General features: G+C 33.5%; 2 non-coding genes across 2 annotated transcripts; both read right to left on the bottom strand.

Annotated features, from left to right (window-relative positions):
• Positions 1–7093: 7093 nt before the first annotated feature.
• Positions 7094–7200, bottom strand: LOC131171636 (small nucleolar RNA R71). The gene has a single exon (XR_009142295.1). It is a non-coding gene; the product is annotated as a small nucleolar RNA R71 (small nucleolar RNA).
• Positions 7201–16145: 8945 nt separating this feature from the next.
• Positions 16146–16252, bottom strand: LOC131171692 (small nucleolar RNA R71). The gene has a single exon (XR_009142350.1). It is a non-coding gene; the product is annotated as a small nucleolar RNA R71 (small nucleolar RNA).
• Positions 16253–18964: the final 2712 nt, after the last annotated feature.

The following is an 18964-nucleotide window of genomic DNA, read 5'->3' on the forward strand; positions in this document are numbered from 1 at the left end:
AATTATAAGTAACACTAAATAACATATAATAACTTAACAAAATAAAATAAATTAGTTCAAGCAAAAATAAAACACATATGAAAAACATTATTCAAACCTAATTAATTAATTAAATACTATGGATGTGAAGAGAGGGAACGTGGTCAATTTATTTTGAAACAAACTTTGATAATGGGGCACTAAAACTTTTTCCATTCCCACTATTCTCTCACTTCCCCTTACTCACACGAGTTTCCTAATTTGAATAAAAAAAATTAAGTTTAATTCGTCTTTTTCCGTTGCTTTTAATAATAACAATAATAATAAATATGAATCCCAATGATTGATCAACTATCAATTTCTCTTTCTGAAAAATTCAGAATTAAATGTTTAATGACTAAGTTTTCTCATGGAAAAGTATTAAATATGACATTTACAAGCGATGGTTAAAAGTCCTCTACGCGTTTCCAAGCCGTGGAAACTTTGCTTGTTTTTTACTCACAGCTCAGAAAATTCCTCATTAGAAATTGTTATATTCCCACAATCAATAGGCAAAACCTGTGACCTTCCCATGCATTTTCATGAATTTGACTGCAACCCCTTAAGTGCCTATATATATACGAATCGATAACCAAGGGGGCATATGCTTCTGAGGCAAATTTATAAGAGAAACAAAAGAGTGTAAGGAGATCACAACTTTAACATTTAGCGATGGGTTGGTTTGGCAAGCGAAGATCTGAAAAGAAACAAAACACTTATCAAACACCTGCCGGAGCAGCAAATCCTACCCATAAAACTTATGGTAGCGAAGATACAAAAAGCAAAATTGGCAGCAAAGGTAACCACGGCAGTGCAGCAGTTATAGCATCTGCAGCCGCTGCCAGTGCTGCTGCTTCTAGCAGTGCTAGCGCTTGCAGCGGAGGTGGAGGATGTTGTTGAGTGATGTCATGCAACAATTCAATTTCTTCGTTATATATATATAAATGTATGTTAATTCCATTTCAGCTCTTTGAGAGATTGAGGATACCATATGTCATCTGTTTACTCGAATTTCAGAAAATAAGTGATTAAAAATAAAGAGGATTGTTTGTAAGAAATATTTAATGTTGTATGTTCTGTTTCTTATTATCATTATTATAATGTAAATTATTATTATTATTTAAGAGCAAAGAAAAATAACACATGGATTTGTATTTTCTTTGCGTTGAATTTGTGTTTTGGATTGATTGGGTCTGAGATTTCAGATTGATGAATGATTGACCTCTTCAATCTCATTAAAGTATCCAATTATAACGAATTTTTGCAATTACAAATTTAAAAATTAAGATATTTTTCCTTTAATCGTAAATAATAATAATAATAACAACAACAACAATTCCTTTACTCGTATATATATATATATATATATATATATATATAACTATGGTGGCATATGCTTCTAACAAAAACTTGTAAGAGAAACAAATTAAAGAGTGTGCGGAGATCACAACTTTAATATCTAGTGATGGGTTGTTTTGGCAAGCGAAGCTCTGAAAAGAAACCAAATCCATATCAAACACCTGCTGTATGAGCTAATCCTAATCATAAAGTTCATGGCGGTGGAGATAAAAAAGGCAAAAGTCGTAGCAAAGGTAGCCGCGGCCGTGCAGACAGAGCAGATCTGTATGTTGATGCTGCATGCTCTGTCATTGAAGCCTGTACTAGTATTACTCAAGCCTGTTGCGCATGTTGCCAAGGCGGCGGAGATGGAGGTGACGGAGGCGGCTGTTGAGTGTTATCATGTGTATATATATATATATAAAATAAATTTAATAATAATTACATTCAATATTTATACTAATATTTGATATTAATTATATATCTTAATTAATTTTACACTCATTTTAATATAAATATTTAAACTAACAAATACAATTATTTAAACTAACAATTAATAAACTGGTTATATAAAACTGAGTTCATACTAAATGCACCTTATTTATTAATTTCATGTCAACTCTTTGAGAGGTTGAGGCACATTTATCATCTTGTTTACTCGAATTTTAGAAAAAAAAATAATAAATAAGTGATAGGAAATAAAAACGATTGATTGACTGAATATGTAACTGTTTTTAGGATATTTTTGATTGATTACTTTATATACACTTGTTTTATAATAATAATAATAATAATAATAATAATAATAATAATAATTTGTACTTTTAGTCTTAAAGATAATCGTTAGTTCTAATTGCTTGGTATTAAAGATTAGGGAAAATTACAAAAAAAAAAAAAAACTGTGTTTTTACTCATTTTTATTTCAGAATTTGTGATTCATTTTGTAACAAAATGATACCCTGAGATTCGCACCGTTCGTAAAAGATAACTTTCTGTATTCTCTCCATTAAGAGATATTGACGTGGAATAGAAAGGTGCTAATGTATAGCAGAAATATGCTAACGTGTTTGTTCTGAAGTTCGCCACATAGCTCCTCTGGTCCGTTGTTCCATTATACTTATCTAACATAGGCAATTTGAATTTTGGTGGAAATTATTCAGCCAAGATTGACTCGAAAAATGGAGACTCATCTCCCAACCCAAAGTTTTTCTCCTCCATCTATTTCTGATACCTTTATACTGCTTTTACCAATCCCCAATTCACCTTTGGTCCTAGTGATTCATCATATTGTTCTTCTTGTTTGCTCGCTCACCGTGATCTGCTTATTTTTTCTTCCTAAATTGTTTGTCCAGTGAGTGATCTTCTGTTTGGTTTCTTTAGTTCTAGTGTATCTACCCCCATGGAAGGTGTTCTTGTAGGGCGAGCAAAAGTACTTCTGTTTGATCTTGTTTCAGTTCTATTGTGCTTTATTCCACTCGCTTGGTCTTTTGACTAGCATTTGATCTTTTCTGGCTGCCACGTTAGATGTTCGTATAGAATTTTGACTATTTGACTTGAATTTGTTAGCACGTGGTATTATTTAGTAAAACATAAAACAGAATAAAACTTTAAAATTAAAATTAAAATATTAAAAACTACAAAATAAATATTAATGAAAATATAAAAAAATAGAGAGATATACAATGAATATAATTAATATAGTTATATTTTTGGTGTCATAATTAATAATTATATAAAATTATTAATTTTAAAATTTAAAAAATACATTAATTGTCCAATCAATATATATGACAATATAAAAAAAAACTCAAAATTTTCTAAAAAAATAAATAATAATAATAATAATAATAATAATAATAATAATAATAATAATAATAATAATAAATTTTAAATGAAAATTAAAATATGAAACAACATAAAATAAAATATTTATAAAATGTAGAAAAATGGAGAGATATACAATGAATATAATTAATATAGTTATATTTTCAATGTCATAACTCAACTCAACTCAACTCAACTAAGTCTTTATCCCAAAGATTTGGGGTCGGCTATATGGATTCGCTTTCTCTACTCTAAACGATTTTGGGTTAAATCCTCAGAAATGTGTAGTGCATATTTTCAATGTCATAATTAATAATTATATAAAATATTAATTTTTATATTTAAAAATATATTTATTAATTCAATCAAAATATATAAAATAAAGAAAAATTCAAAATTTTCTAAGAAAAAATAAATAGAAATACTAAACAAATAAAGAATCACTTTCTCTTTACTTTATTTTAATATGTCAATATAAAAAGATATAGATATAGATAAATTACAATATTTTTAATTTAAATATAATATATAATCGAATTTATTATAATAATGATACTAGTATAAAATATATTTATTAGTAAAAATTACTTAATAAATAAAAAATAAATTTTACCATAAAAATGTTTAAATAAAATCAAGTATTATAAATTATTACAATCAATTGTATCTTTTGTGTTATATGGAACGAAATCAAATTAAGATTTATTATAATTAAAGAAAAAAGTAATGTTTATATGTATTTTTTAATTTACTATGTTAATGAAAAGGTAACTTTATAATAAATATTTTCCTTAAAGTGTGATAAGTGCATAAATTATTAATTTTACTCTCATCACATTTAGTGTTTTTAGTGTGTTTTTATGTTTAATTCAGTTGGTTAAAATATATTTATCATTTAGGCATATTTTTAGATAGTTGTGGAATAATTATGTTAAATGGAGAAATTTTCAGCATTTGACCTTTGCTGTATGTTTCAGGTGTTTCAAAAGCTGTGGGTCTCCAAATTGATTGCTATTTAAACCATTGAAAAGCTAAGATAGAGCACTTCAAATGATAAAAAGCGACCAAAGCCCAAATCAGTCTCCAAGGTTGACAAAATGAGCTATGGATCTATTGCAAAAGCTCAGACTCGATGAGTCACGACAAGTTTTAGTATTTATTTTGTATCTGGAGTTTTATATGTCCAAATGAAGCAAGGCCAAGACCAATTGAACCTTGAGAGCCATCTCTACAACTTCTATGAAGGGCTGGACGAGAGATGAGGCCATTTTAATTGTCAAAATCGGCAATGAAGTCGTCACAATGGGCTGGACCATCTGACTGAATCAGTCCCAATTTTTGGGCTATAACTTGGGCTGTAGACGTCGGATTTGGTCCATGAGTACCCGTTGGAAAGCTAAGAAATAGGGCTACAACTTTCCTAAAGAGGGCAGAGGCAGATTCGAAAAGAAAGTTGCTGTAAATCTGCCTTGATTCCAGAAACATGAATGCAGGCTGAAAATTTGCATCTTGAATTTCAAAACCTTTCCTAGTTTGGTTTGGCTCCTATCTTTGGGGTTAGGTTTTTTACTATAAATACGTCTTTAGGCAGCAGCTAAGGGCATCCCAATTCAGACGTCTCCAACAATTTCATTCTCCATTCTCATCCATAGTTTTACATTTCTGTTTTTCCTTTATTTTTCTGTAAGCCATGAACATAACCATAAGTTTTTAATTTAGTTCAAGGGATTCAAGTTCTTTTGCTTGATTTGTGAGACCAGGTTCTTAATTTAATTTAAGTCTTTTTGAATATCTATTGTTTTCTGATTTAATTGTTTTTAATCTGTTGAATGATTTTCTAAAAAGGCCTATTAGTTAATTGTTTGATTTGATCAATTGCTAGTTCATCTTCATAATCCGTAATTATTGTGTAAGATTGAACATGAGTAGCAATTAGGTTTTATTGATTATGATCCAAGTTTTTGATAATAACCTAAGGAAACAATAAGGTGGATTAAATGATTTATGCTTCATAAATTGTTGTTCAGCTTAAATACTTCCCTTTCTTAAAGCAGTTATTAATTTGAGAAGGATTGCTTAATACCAACTCTGTTAATGATTAGAGTCAATAAGAGTGTTGGGCTCGAATTGATGAGTATAGGGAAGTTAGGGGTTTACCTCGCTGTTTGGTAAATTTACGTTAAGTATTCAATAAGATATAATTATATTTCTTTTGTCAATGATCAAATCAATGCATTGGAGTGTGAATTACCTTGGACTGAAGTTTGTTTAAATTGAGATTTTCATATTTAGTTCTTAAATTTCTGATTTCTTCTGATTTTGTGTTACAAACCCCACACCCCCCCCCCCAATCTTTGTTTCTTTCGTTTTCCATTGCACACAAGTGCACGAAATTTAATAATTCAGTCTCTAGGATTCGACCTGGATTTACCACTTATTGTAGAAAATATTTCATAACTAGTGATTTCAGTTAATTAAATTTCTGGTGGATTCCATAACCACCAAGAATTTTGGTGCCGTTGCCGGGGACTGAAATTTATTGGAATTCGTGTTTTTGGTGTTAGGATATTTTGTTATTAACTCTTTTTGTGAAGTGTTGCTATTTTCAGGTTTTCAAAAAAGAAAGAAAAAAAAAATTTTATAGCATTACTGTTCATTAAAAATTTTGGTTGAACTTGGAGGGCAGCCCATACCTATTTTGAAGGAAATGAAGCTCTGATCAAGACCAATCAATCCATAGGATTCCTTGGCCCCATCCTCTTTAGGCCAAATTCGATTGTTTTCTAGGGTTTTGAGGCATTTTTGTGTTTTTACTTTGATTTCTTTTTGTTTATGAAAAGAATTTCTTAATCTGGTGAGTTGATCTTTGATCCAAAAGTAGGAAAAAAAACTAAATGGTTGAGAAAATTGGCTAAGCAAGCCAGGCAGATTCCGAGTACATCTAAAGGAGTCCAATCTCCAAAGGAGTTAAGTTCGGATTCGATGTCAGAGTCAAATTCTGAAAACGAAACCATGGCTGCTAGAACCTTGAAAGAGTTGGCTGCTCCTGATCTAAATCAATAGCCTTCGTGTATCCAATACCCTGCTTTAAATGTTGCTTTTGAGTTAAAATCTGGACTAATCCATTTGTTGCCTAAATTTCATGGTCTTGCAGGTGAGGATCCACATAAGCATCTAAAGGAATTTCATGTTGTGTGTTCCAGCATGAAACCTCAAGGGGTTTCAGAGAATCAAATTAAGTTTCAAGCTTTTCCTTTCTCACTGGAAGGCAGAGCTAAGGATTGGTTGTATTACCTTCCTTCTTGTAACAGCCCAATCCTTCTCCAGTTAGTATTGTCAGCTTTGGCCCATGGGCCTCACGGATTTGTCCCTTGGGAGGTTTCATTCCCAAAAGCGCGCTGACCAGGTGAGGAAGGCTCCCACATATATGGCCCAAATCTTTTCTTCCCATTTCTGATGTGGGACACGAAGCTCACTCCAATGCGTAGCTGGTTGAACAAGCACGTCCCAACCCCATCCCTGGGTCGTGACAAGCCCACCAACTTCCGCTTGGTGCGTCCTCGCACCACACACCGTACTAGAGGGAGACCAGCTCTGATACCAAATTGTAACAGCCCAATCCTTCTCCAGTTAGTATTGTCCGCTTTGGCCCATGGGCCTCACGGATTTGTCCCTTGGGAGGTTTCATTCCCAAAAGCGCTACCGACTGTGTGAGGAAGGCTCCCACATATATGGCCTAAATCTTTTCTTCCCATTTCCGATGTGGGACACGAAGCTCACTCCAATGCGTAGCTGGTTGAACAAGCACGTCCCAACCCCATCCCTGGGTCGTGACACTTCTGGATCTGTTAACTCATGGAATGGGATGAAGCAGATATTTTTGGAGAAGTATTTTCCTACTTCCCGTGCTGCCAACATAAGAAAAGAAATTTATGGCATTCGGCAGTACAATAGAGAGAGCTTGTATGAGTACTGGGAGCAATTTAAGAAGCTGTGTGCAAGCTGTTCCCATCATCAAATAAGTGAGCAGTTGTTGATTTAGTATTTCTATGAGGGACTTCTACCAGTGGACTACAGTATGATAGATACTGCTAGTGGAGGAGCTTTGGTTGACAAAACACTAGATGAAGCAAGGAGGCTAATTGCTAACATGGCAGCAAACTCTCAGCAGTTTGGAATGCGAATGGATCACACACCCATGAAGGTTAATGAGGTAAGTACATCTAACCTTGAGAAACAAATTTCTGAAACTTCTTTGGTGAGGCAGTTGGCTGTAGGGAAAATGCAAAATGTTAAGGTATGTGGGATTTGTTCGGGTTCGGGTCATGCTACTGACATGTGTCCTGCATTACAAGAGGATAAATCAATGCAACATGTTAATGCAGTAGGAAATTATGGACAGCCACAACACAGGTATGATCCCTTTTCTAATACTTGTAATCCAGGATGGCGAGATCATCCCAATCTGAGTTATGGGAATCAACTGGTGCAAAACCGATACCAGCAGCAAAGACCACAAGTGAATCAACCACCTCCACCTCCGCCTCCCTCAAATCAAGGTATGTCGCTTGATGAAATTGTTAAGGCTTTGGCTAACAATACCCAACAGTTTCAACAGGAGACCAGAAATAGCATTCAAAACATAGAGAGGTAAATTGGTCTGTTAGCCTCATCTGTGAGTAAGATGGAAGCTCAAGGTTCTGGAAAGCTTCCATCACAAATAGTCATGAACCCTAGAGAAAATGCGAGTGCTATACTGTTGCGGAGTGGGAAAGAAGTTTATAACCAGACTCCACATAAGTCAATAAAAAAGAAGAAGCAAGGAGAAAAAGAGTCTGAAGTTCCTGAAGTTGAGGTAAATACTTAACCTAAATTGAATAAGGTTAATAATTCTGTTCTTCCTCCATTCCTATGCAGGTTGGCTAAAAATAAGAAAGAAGAACAAGAGAATGATATTTTGGAGACTTTCAGGAAGGTAGAGGTGAATATACCTTTACTTGATGCGATCAAACAAATTCTCAGGTATGCTAAATTCCTTAAGGAGTTATGCACTACAAAGCGCAAGTTAAGGAATAATGAGAAGATCAGTGTGGGGGAAAATGTGTCAGCATTAATTCAGCAAACAATACCCCCTAAGTGTAAGGATCCAGGTTCGTTTTCTATTCTCTGCAAAATAGGTGATTCTAGATTTGAAAGTGCAATGGCAGATTTAGGAACATCTATTAATGTTATGTCAAATTCAATTTTTCAAACTTTAAATCTGGGTCCTTTGAAAGAAACCAGTGTCATTATTCAATTAGTTGATCGTTCTAATGCTTACCCATTGGGAGTAGTTAAGGATGTGTTGGTGCAGGTTAGAGGATTGATTTTTCCTGCAGATTTTTACATTCTGGATATGGAGGATCATAGTGCTCTCTCATCAAATTCAGCTTTGATTTTGTTTGGAAGACCTTTCTTAAAAACTGCCATGACAAAAATTGATGTGGATGAGGGTATCTTAACCATGGAGTTTGATGAAGAGACTGTCAAATTTAATATCTTTGATGCCATGAAGTATCCTGCTGATAATCATTCTGTCTTTTCTATTGATGTTGTTGATACATTTGTGCAGGATAATTTTGAGTTAAGCATGGAGGATGAGTTAGAATGAAAATCACAATGCTATGAATTAGAGGAAATTCGCCTTAAGGCTTATGAAAATTCTAGGATCTATAAAAAAAAGATGAAGGCATTCCATGACAAACTAAGGAAGCAGTTTGTGATTGGGCAAAAAGTTTTATTGTATAATTCTGAATTGAAGCTAATGCCTGGTAAGTGGCATTCTTATTGGATTAGAACCTTTGTTGTTACTAATGTGTTTCCTTATAGTGCAGTTGAAATTCAAAGTTTAGGAACTAACAAAGTGTTCAAGGTCAACAGTCATGAACTTAAGCCATCTTATGAGGGGTTTGAGGAGCATTAAGTGGATTAAGGAGCTTTGCCATGTCGAGCTAACTACGATAAACAAAAACGCTTCTTGGGAGGCAACCCATGGGTGGCTTGTTAGCCACAATCAGATTTGTTTTCTTTTCTTTATTTTATTTTATTTTCTAGCCTTTTTTCTTTTCTTTTGCCTTTGGGCTTTACATTGGGGACAATGTAAGTTTTAAGTGTGGGGGAGGAGAAATTTGTTGCTGCAATTAAAAAAAAAATCGTTCTCATAAGCTTAATTCATGATTCTTTATTAACTCTTAGAGAAAAGTACTTTGTCCTTGAAATGACTTTTTCTATTTTAGATTGAATTTTTGAAATTTTAGGCAAGGTAATAGTAACTTTAATGATGGATTTTCCCTCTTCTCCATACCATAGAGTAATTTTTTTCTGTATAAATCATTTAGGCGTGATTTAATGGTAAAATGATTAGTTATGTGTGCTTTAAACTAGTGTCATTCATATTTCAGAACTTTATTTAATCTATCAGGGCACTTTATAATATGTAGATGCATAAATTGGGGGAAATAAAAGGTTGAACTTGAAAATTGCTCCATTATTTTAGTTAAGCAAACTAACTAGGGGTCTTCATGAATCCCATGTCGATTCTCAAGCCAAAAGCTAGCTAGGATATGAGCAAGATAATTTCTGAAGGTGACGGTTGAAATAAAAAAAAAAAAGTGATAACTGTGACAAGAGAGAAGTACCAATTTCAAATAGAAAATAAGGGCTTTTCTATCTCCCCTAAGATTTGCAAAGAGCTATAATTGTTGTGCTTTGATAAATTAGCCTTGTGTTTTGGTGTGTATTGACTTAAAATTTTATGAAACTTTAATTGTGTGAGCTTAATTGATTTCAAGCCTTTTGTGTGTTGAAAAATTATTGATATATTGGTATGGTGTTAATGGAATTTGTTATGATGGTTATTACCTTACTTGCCTTTTCTTTCAAACTTTTAACCTTTTGTTAGAAAAAGTTGTGATAGGGTGAAGTTAGGAACTTCTAAGTGGAGTTGATATAGAGTTTGAGTCATGCATGAGGACAAGCATGGAATAAGTGTAGGGGAATTTGATAAGTGCATAAGTTATTAATTTTACTCCCATCATATTTAGTGTTTTTAGTGTGTTTTTATATTTAATTCAGTTGGTTAAAATATATTTATCATTTAGGCATATTTTTAGATAGTTGTGGAATAATTGTGTTAAATAGAGAAATTTTCAGCATTTGACCTTTGCTGTATGTTTCAGGTGTTTCAAAAGTTGTGGGTCTCCAAATTGATTGATGTTTAAACCATTGAAAAGCTAAGATAGAGCACTTCAAATGATAAAGAGGGGCCAAAGCCCAAATCAGTCTCAAAGGTTGACAAAATAAGCTATGGATCTATTGCAAAAGCCCAGACTCGATGGGTCAAGACTAGTTTTAGTATTTATTTTGTATTTAGAGTTTCAGACGTCCAAATGAAGCAAGGCCAAGCCTACTTGAACCATAAAAGCCATCTCTACAACTTCTATGAAGGGCTAGATGAGAGATGAGGCCATTTTAATTGTCAAAAATGGCAATGAAGTCTTCATAATGGGCTGGACAGTCTGACTGAACCAGTCCCAATTTTTGAGCTATAACTTGGGCTATAGACCTCAGATTTGGGTCCATGAATACCCGTTGGAAAGCTAAGAAATAGGGCTACAACTTTCCTAAAGAGGGCAGAGGCAGATTCGGAAAGAAAGTTGCTAAAAATCTGCCTTGATTCCAGAAACGTGAATGCAGGCTGAAAATCTACATCTTGAATTTCAAAACCTTTCCTAGTTTGGTTTGGTTCCTATCAATGGGGTTAGGTTTTTTACTATAAATACGTCTTTGGGTAGCAGCTAAGGGCATCCCAATTCAGACGTCTCTAACACCTTCATTCTCCATTCTCATCCATAGTTTTAGATTTCTATTTTTTCTTTATTTTTCTGTAAGCCATGAACATGAGTGGCTAAGTTTTTAATTCAGTTCAAGGGATTCAAGTTCTTTTGCTTGATTTGTGAGACCAGGTTCTTAATTTAATTTATGTTTTTTTGAATATCTATTGTTTTCTGATTTAATTGTTTTTAATCTATTGAATGATTTTCTAAAAAGGCCTATTAGTTAATTGTTTGATTTGATCAATTGCTAGTTCATCTTCATAATCCGTAATTATTGTGTAAGATTGAACATGAGTAGCAATTAGGTTTTATTGATTATGATCCAAGTTTTCAATAATAACCTAAGGAAACAATAGGGTGGATTAAATGATTTATGCTTCATAAATTATTGTTCAGCTTAACTACTTCCTTTTCTTAAAACAGTTATTAATTTGAGGAGGATTGCTTAATACCAACTCAGTTAATAATTAGAGTCAATAAGAGTGCTGGGCTCAAATTGATGAGTATAGGGAAGTCAGGGGTTTGCCTCGCTGTTTGGTAAATTTACGTTAAGTATTCAATAAGATATAATTGTAGTTCTTTTGTTTATGATCAAATCAATGCATTGGAATGCGAATTATCTTTGACTGAAGTTTGTTTAAATTGAGATTTTCATATTTAGTACTTAAATTTCTAATTTCTTCTAATTTTGTGTTACAAACCCCCCCCCCTCCCCTCAATCTTTGTTTCTTTCGTTTTCCATTACACACAAGTGCACGAAATTTAATAATTCAGTCTCTACGATTCGACCTGGATTTACCACTTATTGCAGAAAAATATTTCACAACTGGTGATTTCAGTTAATTAAATTTCTGACGGATTCGACAACCACCAAAGTGATATTTATAATAAGGTGGAATTGTCGTATCCCGATATATTATATGATAAATTAGTTATTTTATATAAAATAAATTTGATAATGAATGAATATATAAATATGAATGAATTTTAACAAAGTAAATGTAAATGTATTGAGTGAATTTTCATAAACTTATAATTATTTTATATTTTTTAAATTAATTTTATTTATATATTTATTTAAATATTATTCATTTATTTATATTTCAAGACTATGATATGTTATCAGCGGAGACTACTTTGAGTCCTGCCGGTCGCCATGAGTGCCATATATTGGAATTGTAGAGGGCTTGGAAACCCACCTACAACTTGTTTTCTTAAAAAGATAATAAAGCGTGAAGATCCCTAAATGCTATTCTTAATGGAGATAAAATTGGAAACAACAAAAATGATGAAGGTTCGTGAAAAATTAGATTTCAAGAACAATAGTAAAGTTGGTTGTGATAGAATAGAGGTAGGAAAGGTGGCTTGTGTTTACTATGGAAGTTAGAGGTGTAAGTCCAATTATTGTCTTTTTCTCTCCATCATATTGATGTTATTGTAAACTCATCCTAGCATTTCATTGGTATATATGGAGGGGCAAAGGAAGCTTTAAAAGTCTAAACTTGGGAGCTAATGATTTGTTAAAAAATCGTTATTCATTGCCTTAGTTATGCTGAGGGGATTTCAATGAAATTTTATTTTTAGATGAGAAGAGTGGAGGAGTGTTGCATGATCAACAGAGGATGGATGATTGTCACAAAGCTTTGGATTTGTGTAAGTTTGATGATTTAGGTTTCAAGGATTGAAATATACATGGAGTAATGGCGACGAGGAATGAAAATATTCAAGAGAGAATTAACTGTTTTGTTGCTAATGTAGATTGGTTGAGCTTATTTCCAGATTTTGAGGTTGTTCATTTGTTAAGACAAGGTTTGGATCATTGTGTAATTCAAATCAAATGGTACTGTAAAAGAAGTGATAATAGGCTAAAGCCTTAGCCATTCTGATTTGGACATATGTGGATTCGGGATGGGTTATGTTATAAGGTCATTAAAGATTTTTGGAAAACTTAGGGTATTAGTTTGAGTGGGTGTGATGTGGAAGGTAGAATTAGAATGTGTAGTATTGCATTGAAGGGGAGAAAGCCTAGTGTTGAAGTGTATCTAGGCAAATGGTTGATTGCAAATAAGGGTTAAAATGGTTACAAGAGGGGTTCGAATCTGTTGAAAAGATAAAGGAGCAGAAGGAAATATATATATATATATATATATATATATATATATAAAGGGCTAAGGGAATTAATGTGTAGGGAAGAAGAGATGTGGGCACAACGTTCTAGAATTCAGTGATTGAAAAAAAGTGACAAAAATACTTTTTTTTTTTTTTTACCTTTTTTACTCTAAAGCCGACCAGAGAAGAAGGAGAAATAAAATTGAATTAATTAAAGATGATTCGGGTTGGCTGTAGAGAAAGAAAAGGATATTGAGTATGTTTTGACTCAATACTTTAGACAACCTTTTCTTAACCAGTTTCCCATCAGACTATTTAGATGTCTTGGACTCAATAGAGAATAAAGTATCTGTGGAGATGAACACTGAACTCACTAGACCCTTCACCAGAAAAGAAATCCATTGTGCAATTAAACAAATTCATCCTTCCAAGGCTCTAGGGCCTGATGGCATGGCTCCCATTTTCTTTCTTTCCTTTTGGTATATTGTACGTACCGATGGGGAAAACAAAGTTCTGTCTATTTTGAATAGTAAAACATCTCCTCAATCATTCAATCATACTTCCATTACCTTAATTCTGAACCTTGAAAATTGATAAACCCATTTTATATAGATATTTTAGGATAGTTTTGCATCCATTTTGCCTTTTTAGTTTAGTAATTTTATTCTTTTAATGCTTATTTTAGTCAATTTGTTAATTTTAGTTTCATTATATTTGATTTTTGGAATTTTAATGTTTTTGATAGGTTTTAATAAGGTTCAAAGGCAAAAAAGTCCATATAGAAGAAATTCAAAGTGATTTAGAAGCCTAAAGTGGTGTGAAAAATGAAGAAAATTTGCTTAAAGAAGAAGACCAGCCGAGACTTTCAAGGGCCTCAACATGCCCCGTGTTGAGGGCCATGTAAAGATAAGAGTTAGCCAGCAAGAATCCACATGAGGCATGTAAATTCACACTGGGTCGTGTAAATAGAGATTTTGAAACAAAACACGCCGAAAGTTTCATGGGCTTTAACATGCCCCGTGTGGCAAGTCGTGTAAACAGAGATTTTGGAACAAAATACGCCGAAAGTTTCAAGGACTCCCACATGCCCCGTGTAGCTTGTCATGCAAAATCGAAAGGCTCCTCCTCTGAATCAACATGAGACATGTTGAAAATAACTTGAATCAACATGAGGCATGTGGGATGGCGCTGGCAGATTTGCTGACATGGAAAAATTTTCTCTTTTCACACTTTTTACACCTTTTTGTCTTTATCCCTTTAGAGACTATTTTTAGGGCAAACCTAGAGGGGATATATAAGCATCATATTCTTATTTTTACCAAAAAAGGAAAAAGAAGAAAGAGAGTGAAAAATCAAAAGAGAAAGGAAAGAGGGAATCACGCCATTTCTAAGAGGAAGAACACCTGCAGAGTGACGTTTTCCAGCTTCCATTTTCAGAGATTTGGATCTTCTTCTTCTGGGTTCTCTTATTTTTAGTTTTATTTTCATGTTTTCTTGCTCTATTTATATTTTCTACTTCTAAATACAAACATGAGTGAGTAGATACTTAAGATTTCAGAGTTGGGTGTAATGATTTAAGTTTTATTTGTGGATTTGGATTGGTTTTAACCAGATTTTAGTGTATATAAGCTTTGATTCTTATCTTGTATGCTTATTTACATACCCATTATTGGTACCCTTTGGGTTTGATTCTTAATCTTAGATTGAAGGACCGAGAGGTGAAAATCTATGATAGATAATCAAGATAATGAACTTAATCACCTAGTGTTAGAAATAAACTAGTGGGTTAAAAGGAATTTCAAGTTGATTAAAATGTTTAAAGGGTTTTGGGTAATTAAACATCGCTTGAGAATAGGGTTTAGTTTCCTTTAAAACAGTATTTAGTTTGCTTGAAAGAGAAATTAAAGGAAATCAGAATCAACTTTCTTCAAACTTATATTTCCCTTAATCTTGGCTTTGCCTATCCAAATCCCAATGAAATTTACTTCATGAACCTCAACTCTGGAATCAATTTTTACCATTAATTAATTAAATCTTTTGTTACTTGCTGAAATTTTAGTAAATTAGTATAGTGCTTAGAATTTTAATTTCTTAATTCATTATAATTTCCTTATTTTTCTCAATTTAATTTGCTGCATCTCTTACTTTATTTTTGACACAAATTATTGATAGCGCAAATAATCATAACTTTTATAGTTTGGTACTGAAACAACAAATCTCTGTGGGATGATATCTTTTCTTTACTACTTGAATGACCCGTATACTTGTGGAGTACGCAATCAAGTTTTTGGCGCCATTGCCGGGGATTTGTTTTGTTTGATATTAGACTATTGATTGTTTGGTTAATTTGGGCATTTTATTTTTTATTTTAATTTCTTTTCTTTATCATTATACTTTGAGATTTTCCTTTTTTGATTTTTCAGGTACATATCTTTTATATGGGAAGAATCAAAAGTGCAGAAATTGATTTAATTTTTGATCCTGAGATTGAAAAGACAGCTAAAGCTTTAAGAGCAGAGTCTAAAAGAAGAAAAGCTAAAGTCAGAATTCAAAGATAGCAAGAGCAACAAGTGATAGCAAGAGCAACAAGTGATAGAAGCTATGGCAAACAACAACAACATATCAATTAAGGATCATGCTTTTCCTAGTTTTGGAGATTTTAGACCGAGTATTACAAGGCCTAGAGTGGAAGCAAATAACTTTGACTTGAAGCCCTCACTTTGTCAAAGGGTTCAACAATCACAGTTTGGGGGAGATCCTACTAAGAGTCCACATGTGCACCTTGCACATTTTCTTGAGATTAGTGACATGCTGAAGATAAATGGAGTGTCAGATAATTCCATCCGATTGAGATTATTTCCTTTTTCTTTGAAGGATCGTGCTAAGGAGTGGTTGCATTCATTACCTCTGGGTTCGATAACTACTTGGGATGAGTTGTCATAAGCTTTCTTGGCTCAATACTTTCCTCCTAGCAAGACTGCAAAATTGAGAAATGAATTAACTTCTTTCAGACCAAGGGATGATGAGAGTCTCTATGAAGCTTGGGAGAGATATAAGGATCTTCAAAGGAGATGTCCACATCATGGAATCCCTAAATGGATGCTAGTTCAACATTTCTACAATGGTGTTTCTCCAATAATTAGAAGTATAATTGATGCATCTTCAGGAGGTTTTCTTATGGAAAAGTTAGAAGATGAAGCTTATTCAGCATTGGATAAAATTGCTTACAACAATTATCATTGGAGCTGTGAAAGAAATGAAATGAAGAAGCCACCAGCAAGTGTATATGAATTAGATGCCATGAGTATGTTCAATGCCAAATTTGATGCTTTGACGAGAAAAATGGATAAGTTAAGCATAAAGGTTGACTCATCAATTGGAGGATCTAGTCATACAGAACATGTTGGTGTGGAAAATATTCATTATATCACTAATTTTCCTTCCTATGGGCAAGAGTTTGGAAATAAGCAAGTTGATTTTGTTGGGAATGACAATAAAAAACTAGTTGGTAATCCTTTTTCTCCTACATATAATCCAACATGGAGGAACCACCCTAACTTTTCTTGGGGAGGTCAACAAGGGTAGCAACAGAATTATCAACAACCACCTAATTTCCAGCAATAGCAGCAGAATTTTAAGCAAAACAGAATATCACCTAGATTTCCACCACAAAGGAATCAAAATGCACCTATTCCACAACCACCAGTTCAGTCTTCAGACCAAGATTCAATTTTGAAGTCTACGATGGAGAATTTCTTAACTGCTCAACAAAAATAAGGAGAAATGATTCAACAATTAAATTCAAGGATAGACCAACTTGCCACTCATAACAGGATGTTGGAAAACCAAATAACTCAACAAGCAAGCTCTTTTAGCAAAGCACAAGGGAAACTTCCAAGTCAACCAGAGAATCCTAGAGAACATTGCAAGGCAGTGATCCTAAGGAGTGGGAAAATTGTGGGAAAAGAAGAGAAAGATGAGGTAGAAGAGGAAAAGAAGAAAGAAGATGAAGATAAAAATGAATCTATTCCGAATCATGATGAAGTTAATGAGGAAGCAAACAAGAAGAAGGAAATTGAAAAAGAAGAAGAGGAAAAGTATGTGCCTCCACCACCATACAAGCCACCATTGCCATATCCTTAGAGGTTTCAGAAAGCAAAGCTAGATAAGCAGTTTGAGAAATTTTTGGAAGTTTTGAAGAAATTATACATCAACATTCCATTTACAGACGTAATTTCTCAAATGCCCTCATATGCTAAATTCCTGAAAGATATTTTGTCAAACAAGAGGAGATTAGAAGATTATGAAACTGTGGCATTAACAGAGGAGTGTAGTGCTCTCTTACAGAATAAACTTTCATCAAAATTGAAGGATCCTGGAAGTTTCTCTATTCCTTGTCACATTGGGGATACTAGTATTGGAAAGGCATTGTGTGATCTTGGAGCTAGTGTAAGTTTGATGCCACTCTCCATTTGTGAAAAGCTGAAGGCAGGAGATTTGAAGCCTACCGCCATTTCTTTGTAACTAGCTAATAGATCCATCAAATATCCAGTGGGAATTTTAGAGAATGTGCCCTTAAAAGTTAGAAAATTTTTCATTTCTGTGGATTTTGTGGTTCTTGAAATGGAAGAGGATATTCACATACCTATCATTTTGGGAAGGCCATTTTTAGCCACAGCAGGGGCTATAATTGATGTAAAGAATGGTAGATTGACATTAAAAGTTAGAGAAGAGAAGGTGGAATTTAATTTGAATCAGACTTTGAAGAAACATCATGGAGTTGATCCTTGTTTAAGGGTGGATGTTATTGATGAGATTGTGGAAGCAGAATTTAAGAAAAGATATCGTGAGGACCCTTTGGAGAATTATTTGGTACATAGTAGAACAACAAAGGATGAAAATCCTGAAGTTGCAACTTTTGCTCAAATTTTGGAAGCTACTCAAGAAGTTGTAATAGATCAAGTTTTGCAAGTTGAAGAATTGAAATATGAAGTTGCACACCTATCTTTGCTAGATAAGAAGGACGCACCACAGGTAGACCTCAAACCACTTCCATCTACATTAAGGTATGCTTTTCTTGGACCTAATTCAACTTATTCTGTCATTATTAATGCAAATTTGAGTGATGTACAAGTTGAAAAATTGCTGAGAGAGTTAAGAGCACATAGAAAAGTCATTGGGTACATCATTGATGACATAAAGGGTATAAACCCTACCTTGTGCATGCATAGGATTCTTTTAGAGGATAATTTTAAAGCTACCATATAACATCAAAGAAGGTTAAATCCTAATATGAAAGAGGTGGTGAAGAAAGAAGTCTTGAAACTGTTTGAAGTTGGGATCATTTATCCTATTTCTGATAGTAGTTGGGTTAGCCCAGTTCATGCAGTTCCTAAGAAAGGAGGTGTGACCACTGTGAAAAATGAAAATAATGAGTTGATACCTGCTAGAATTGTCACAGGGTGGATGATGTGTATAGATTACAGGAAGCTTAATAGAGCCACTAGGAAAGACCATTTTCCCTTGCCTTTTATTGATCAAATGTTAGAGGGGTTAGCAAAACATTCATATTTTTATTATTTGGATGGGTATTCTGGTTTTTTCCAAATCCCACTACATCCTAGTGATCAAGAGAAAACCACATTCACATGTCCACATGGCACATTTGCATATAGAAGGATGCCTTTTGGCTTATGTAATGCATCAGCTACTTTTCAGCGGTGTATGATGGTCATTTTCTCTGATTTTATTGAGGAAATTGTGGAAGTTTTCATGGATGATTTTTCTGTATATGGTTTTTC

The sequence above is a fragment of the Hevea brasiliensis genome, chromosome 12, assembly GCF_030052815.1.
Source record: "Hevea brasiliensis isolate MT/VB/25A 57/8 chromosome 12, ASM3005281v1, whole genome shotgun sequence".
Taxonomy (NCBI): Eukaryota; Viridiplantae; Streptophyta; class Magnoliopsida; order Malpighiales; family Euphorbiaceae; genus Hevea; species Hevea brasiliensis.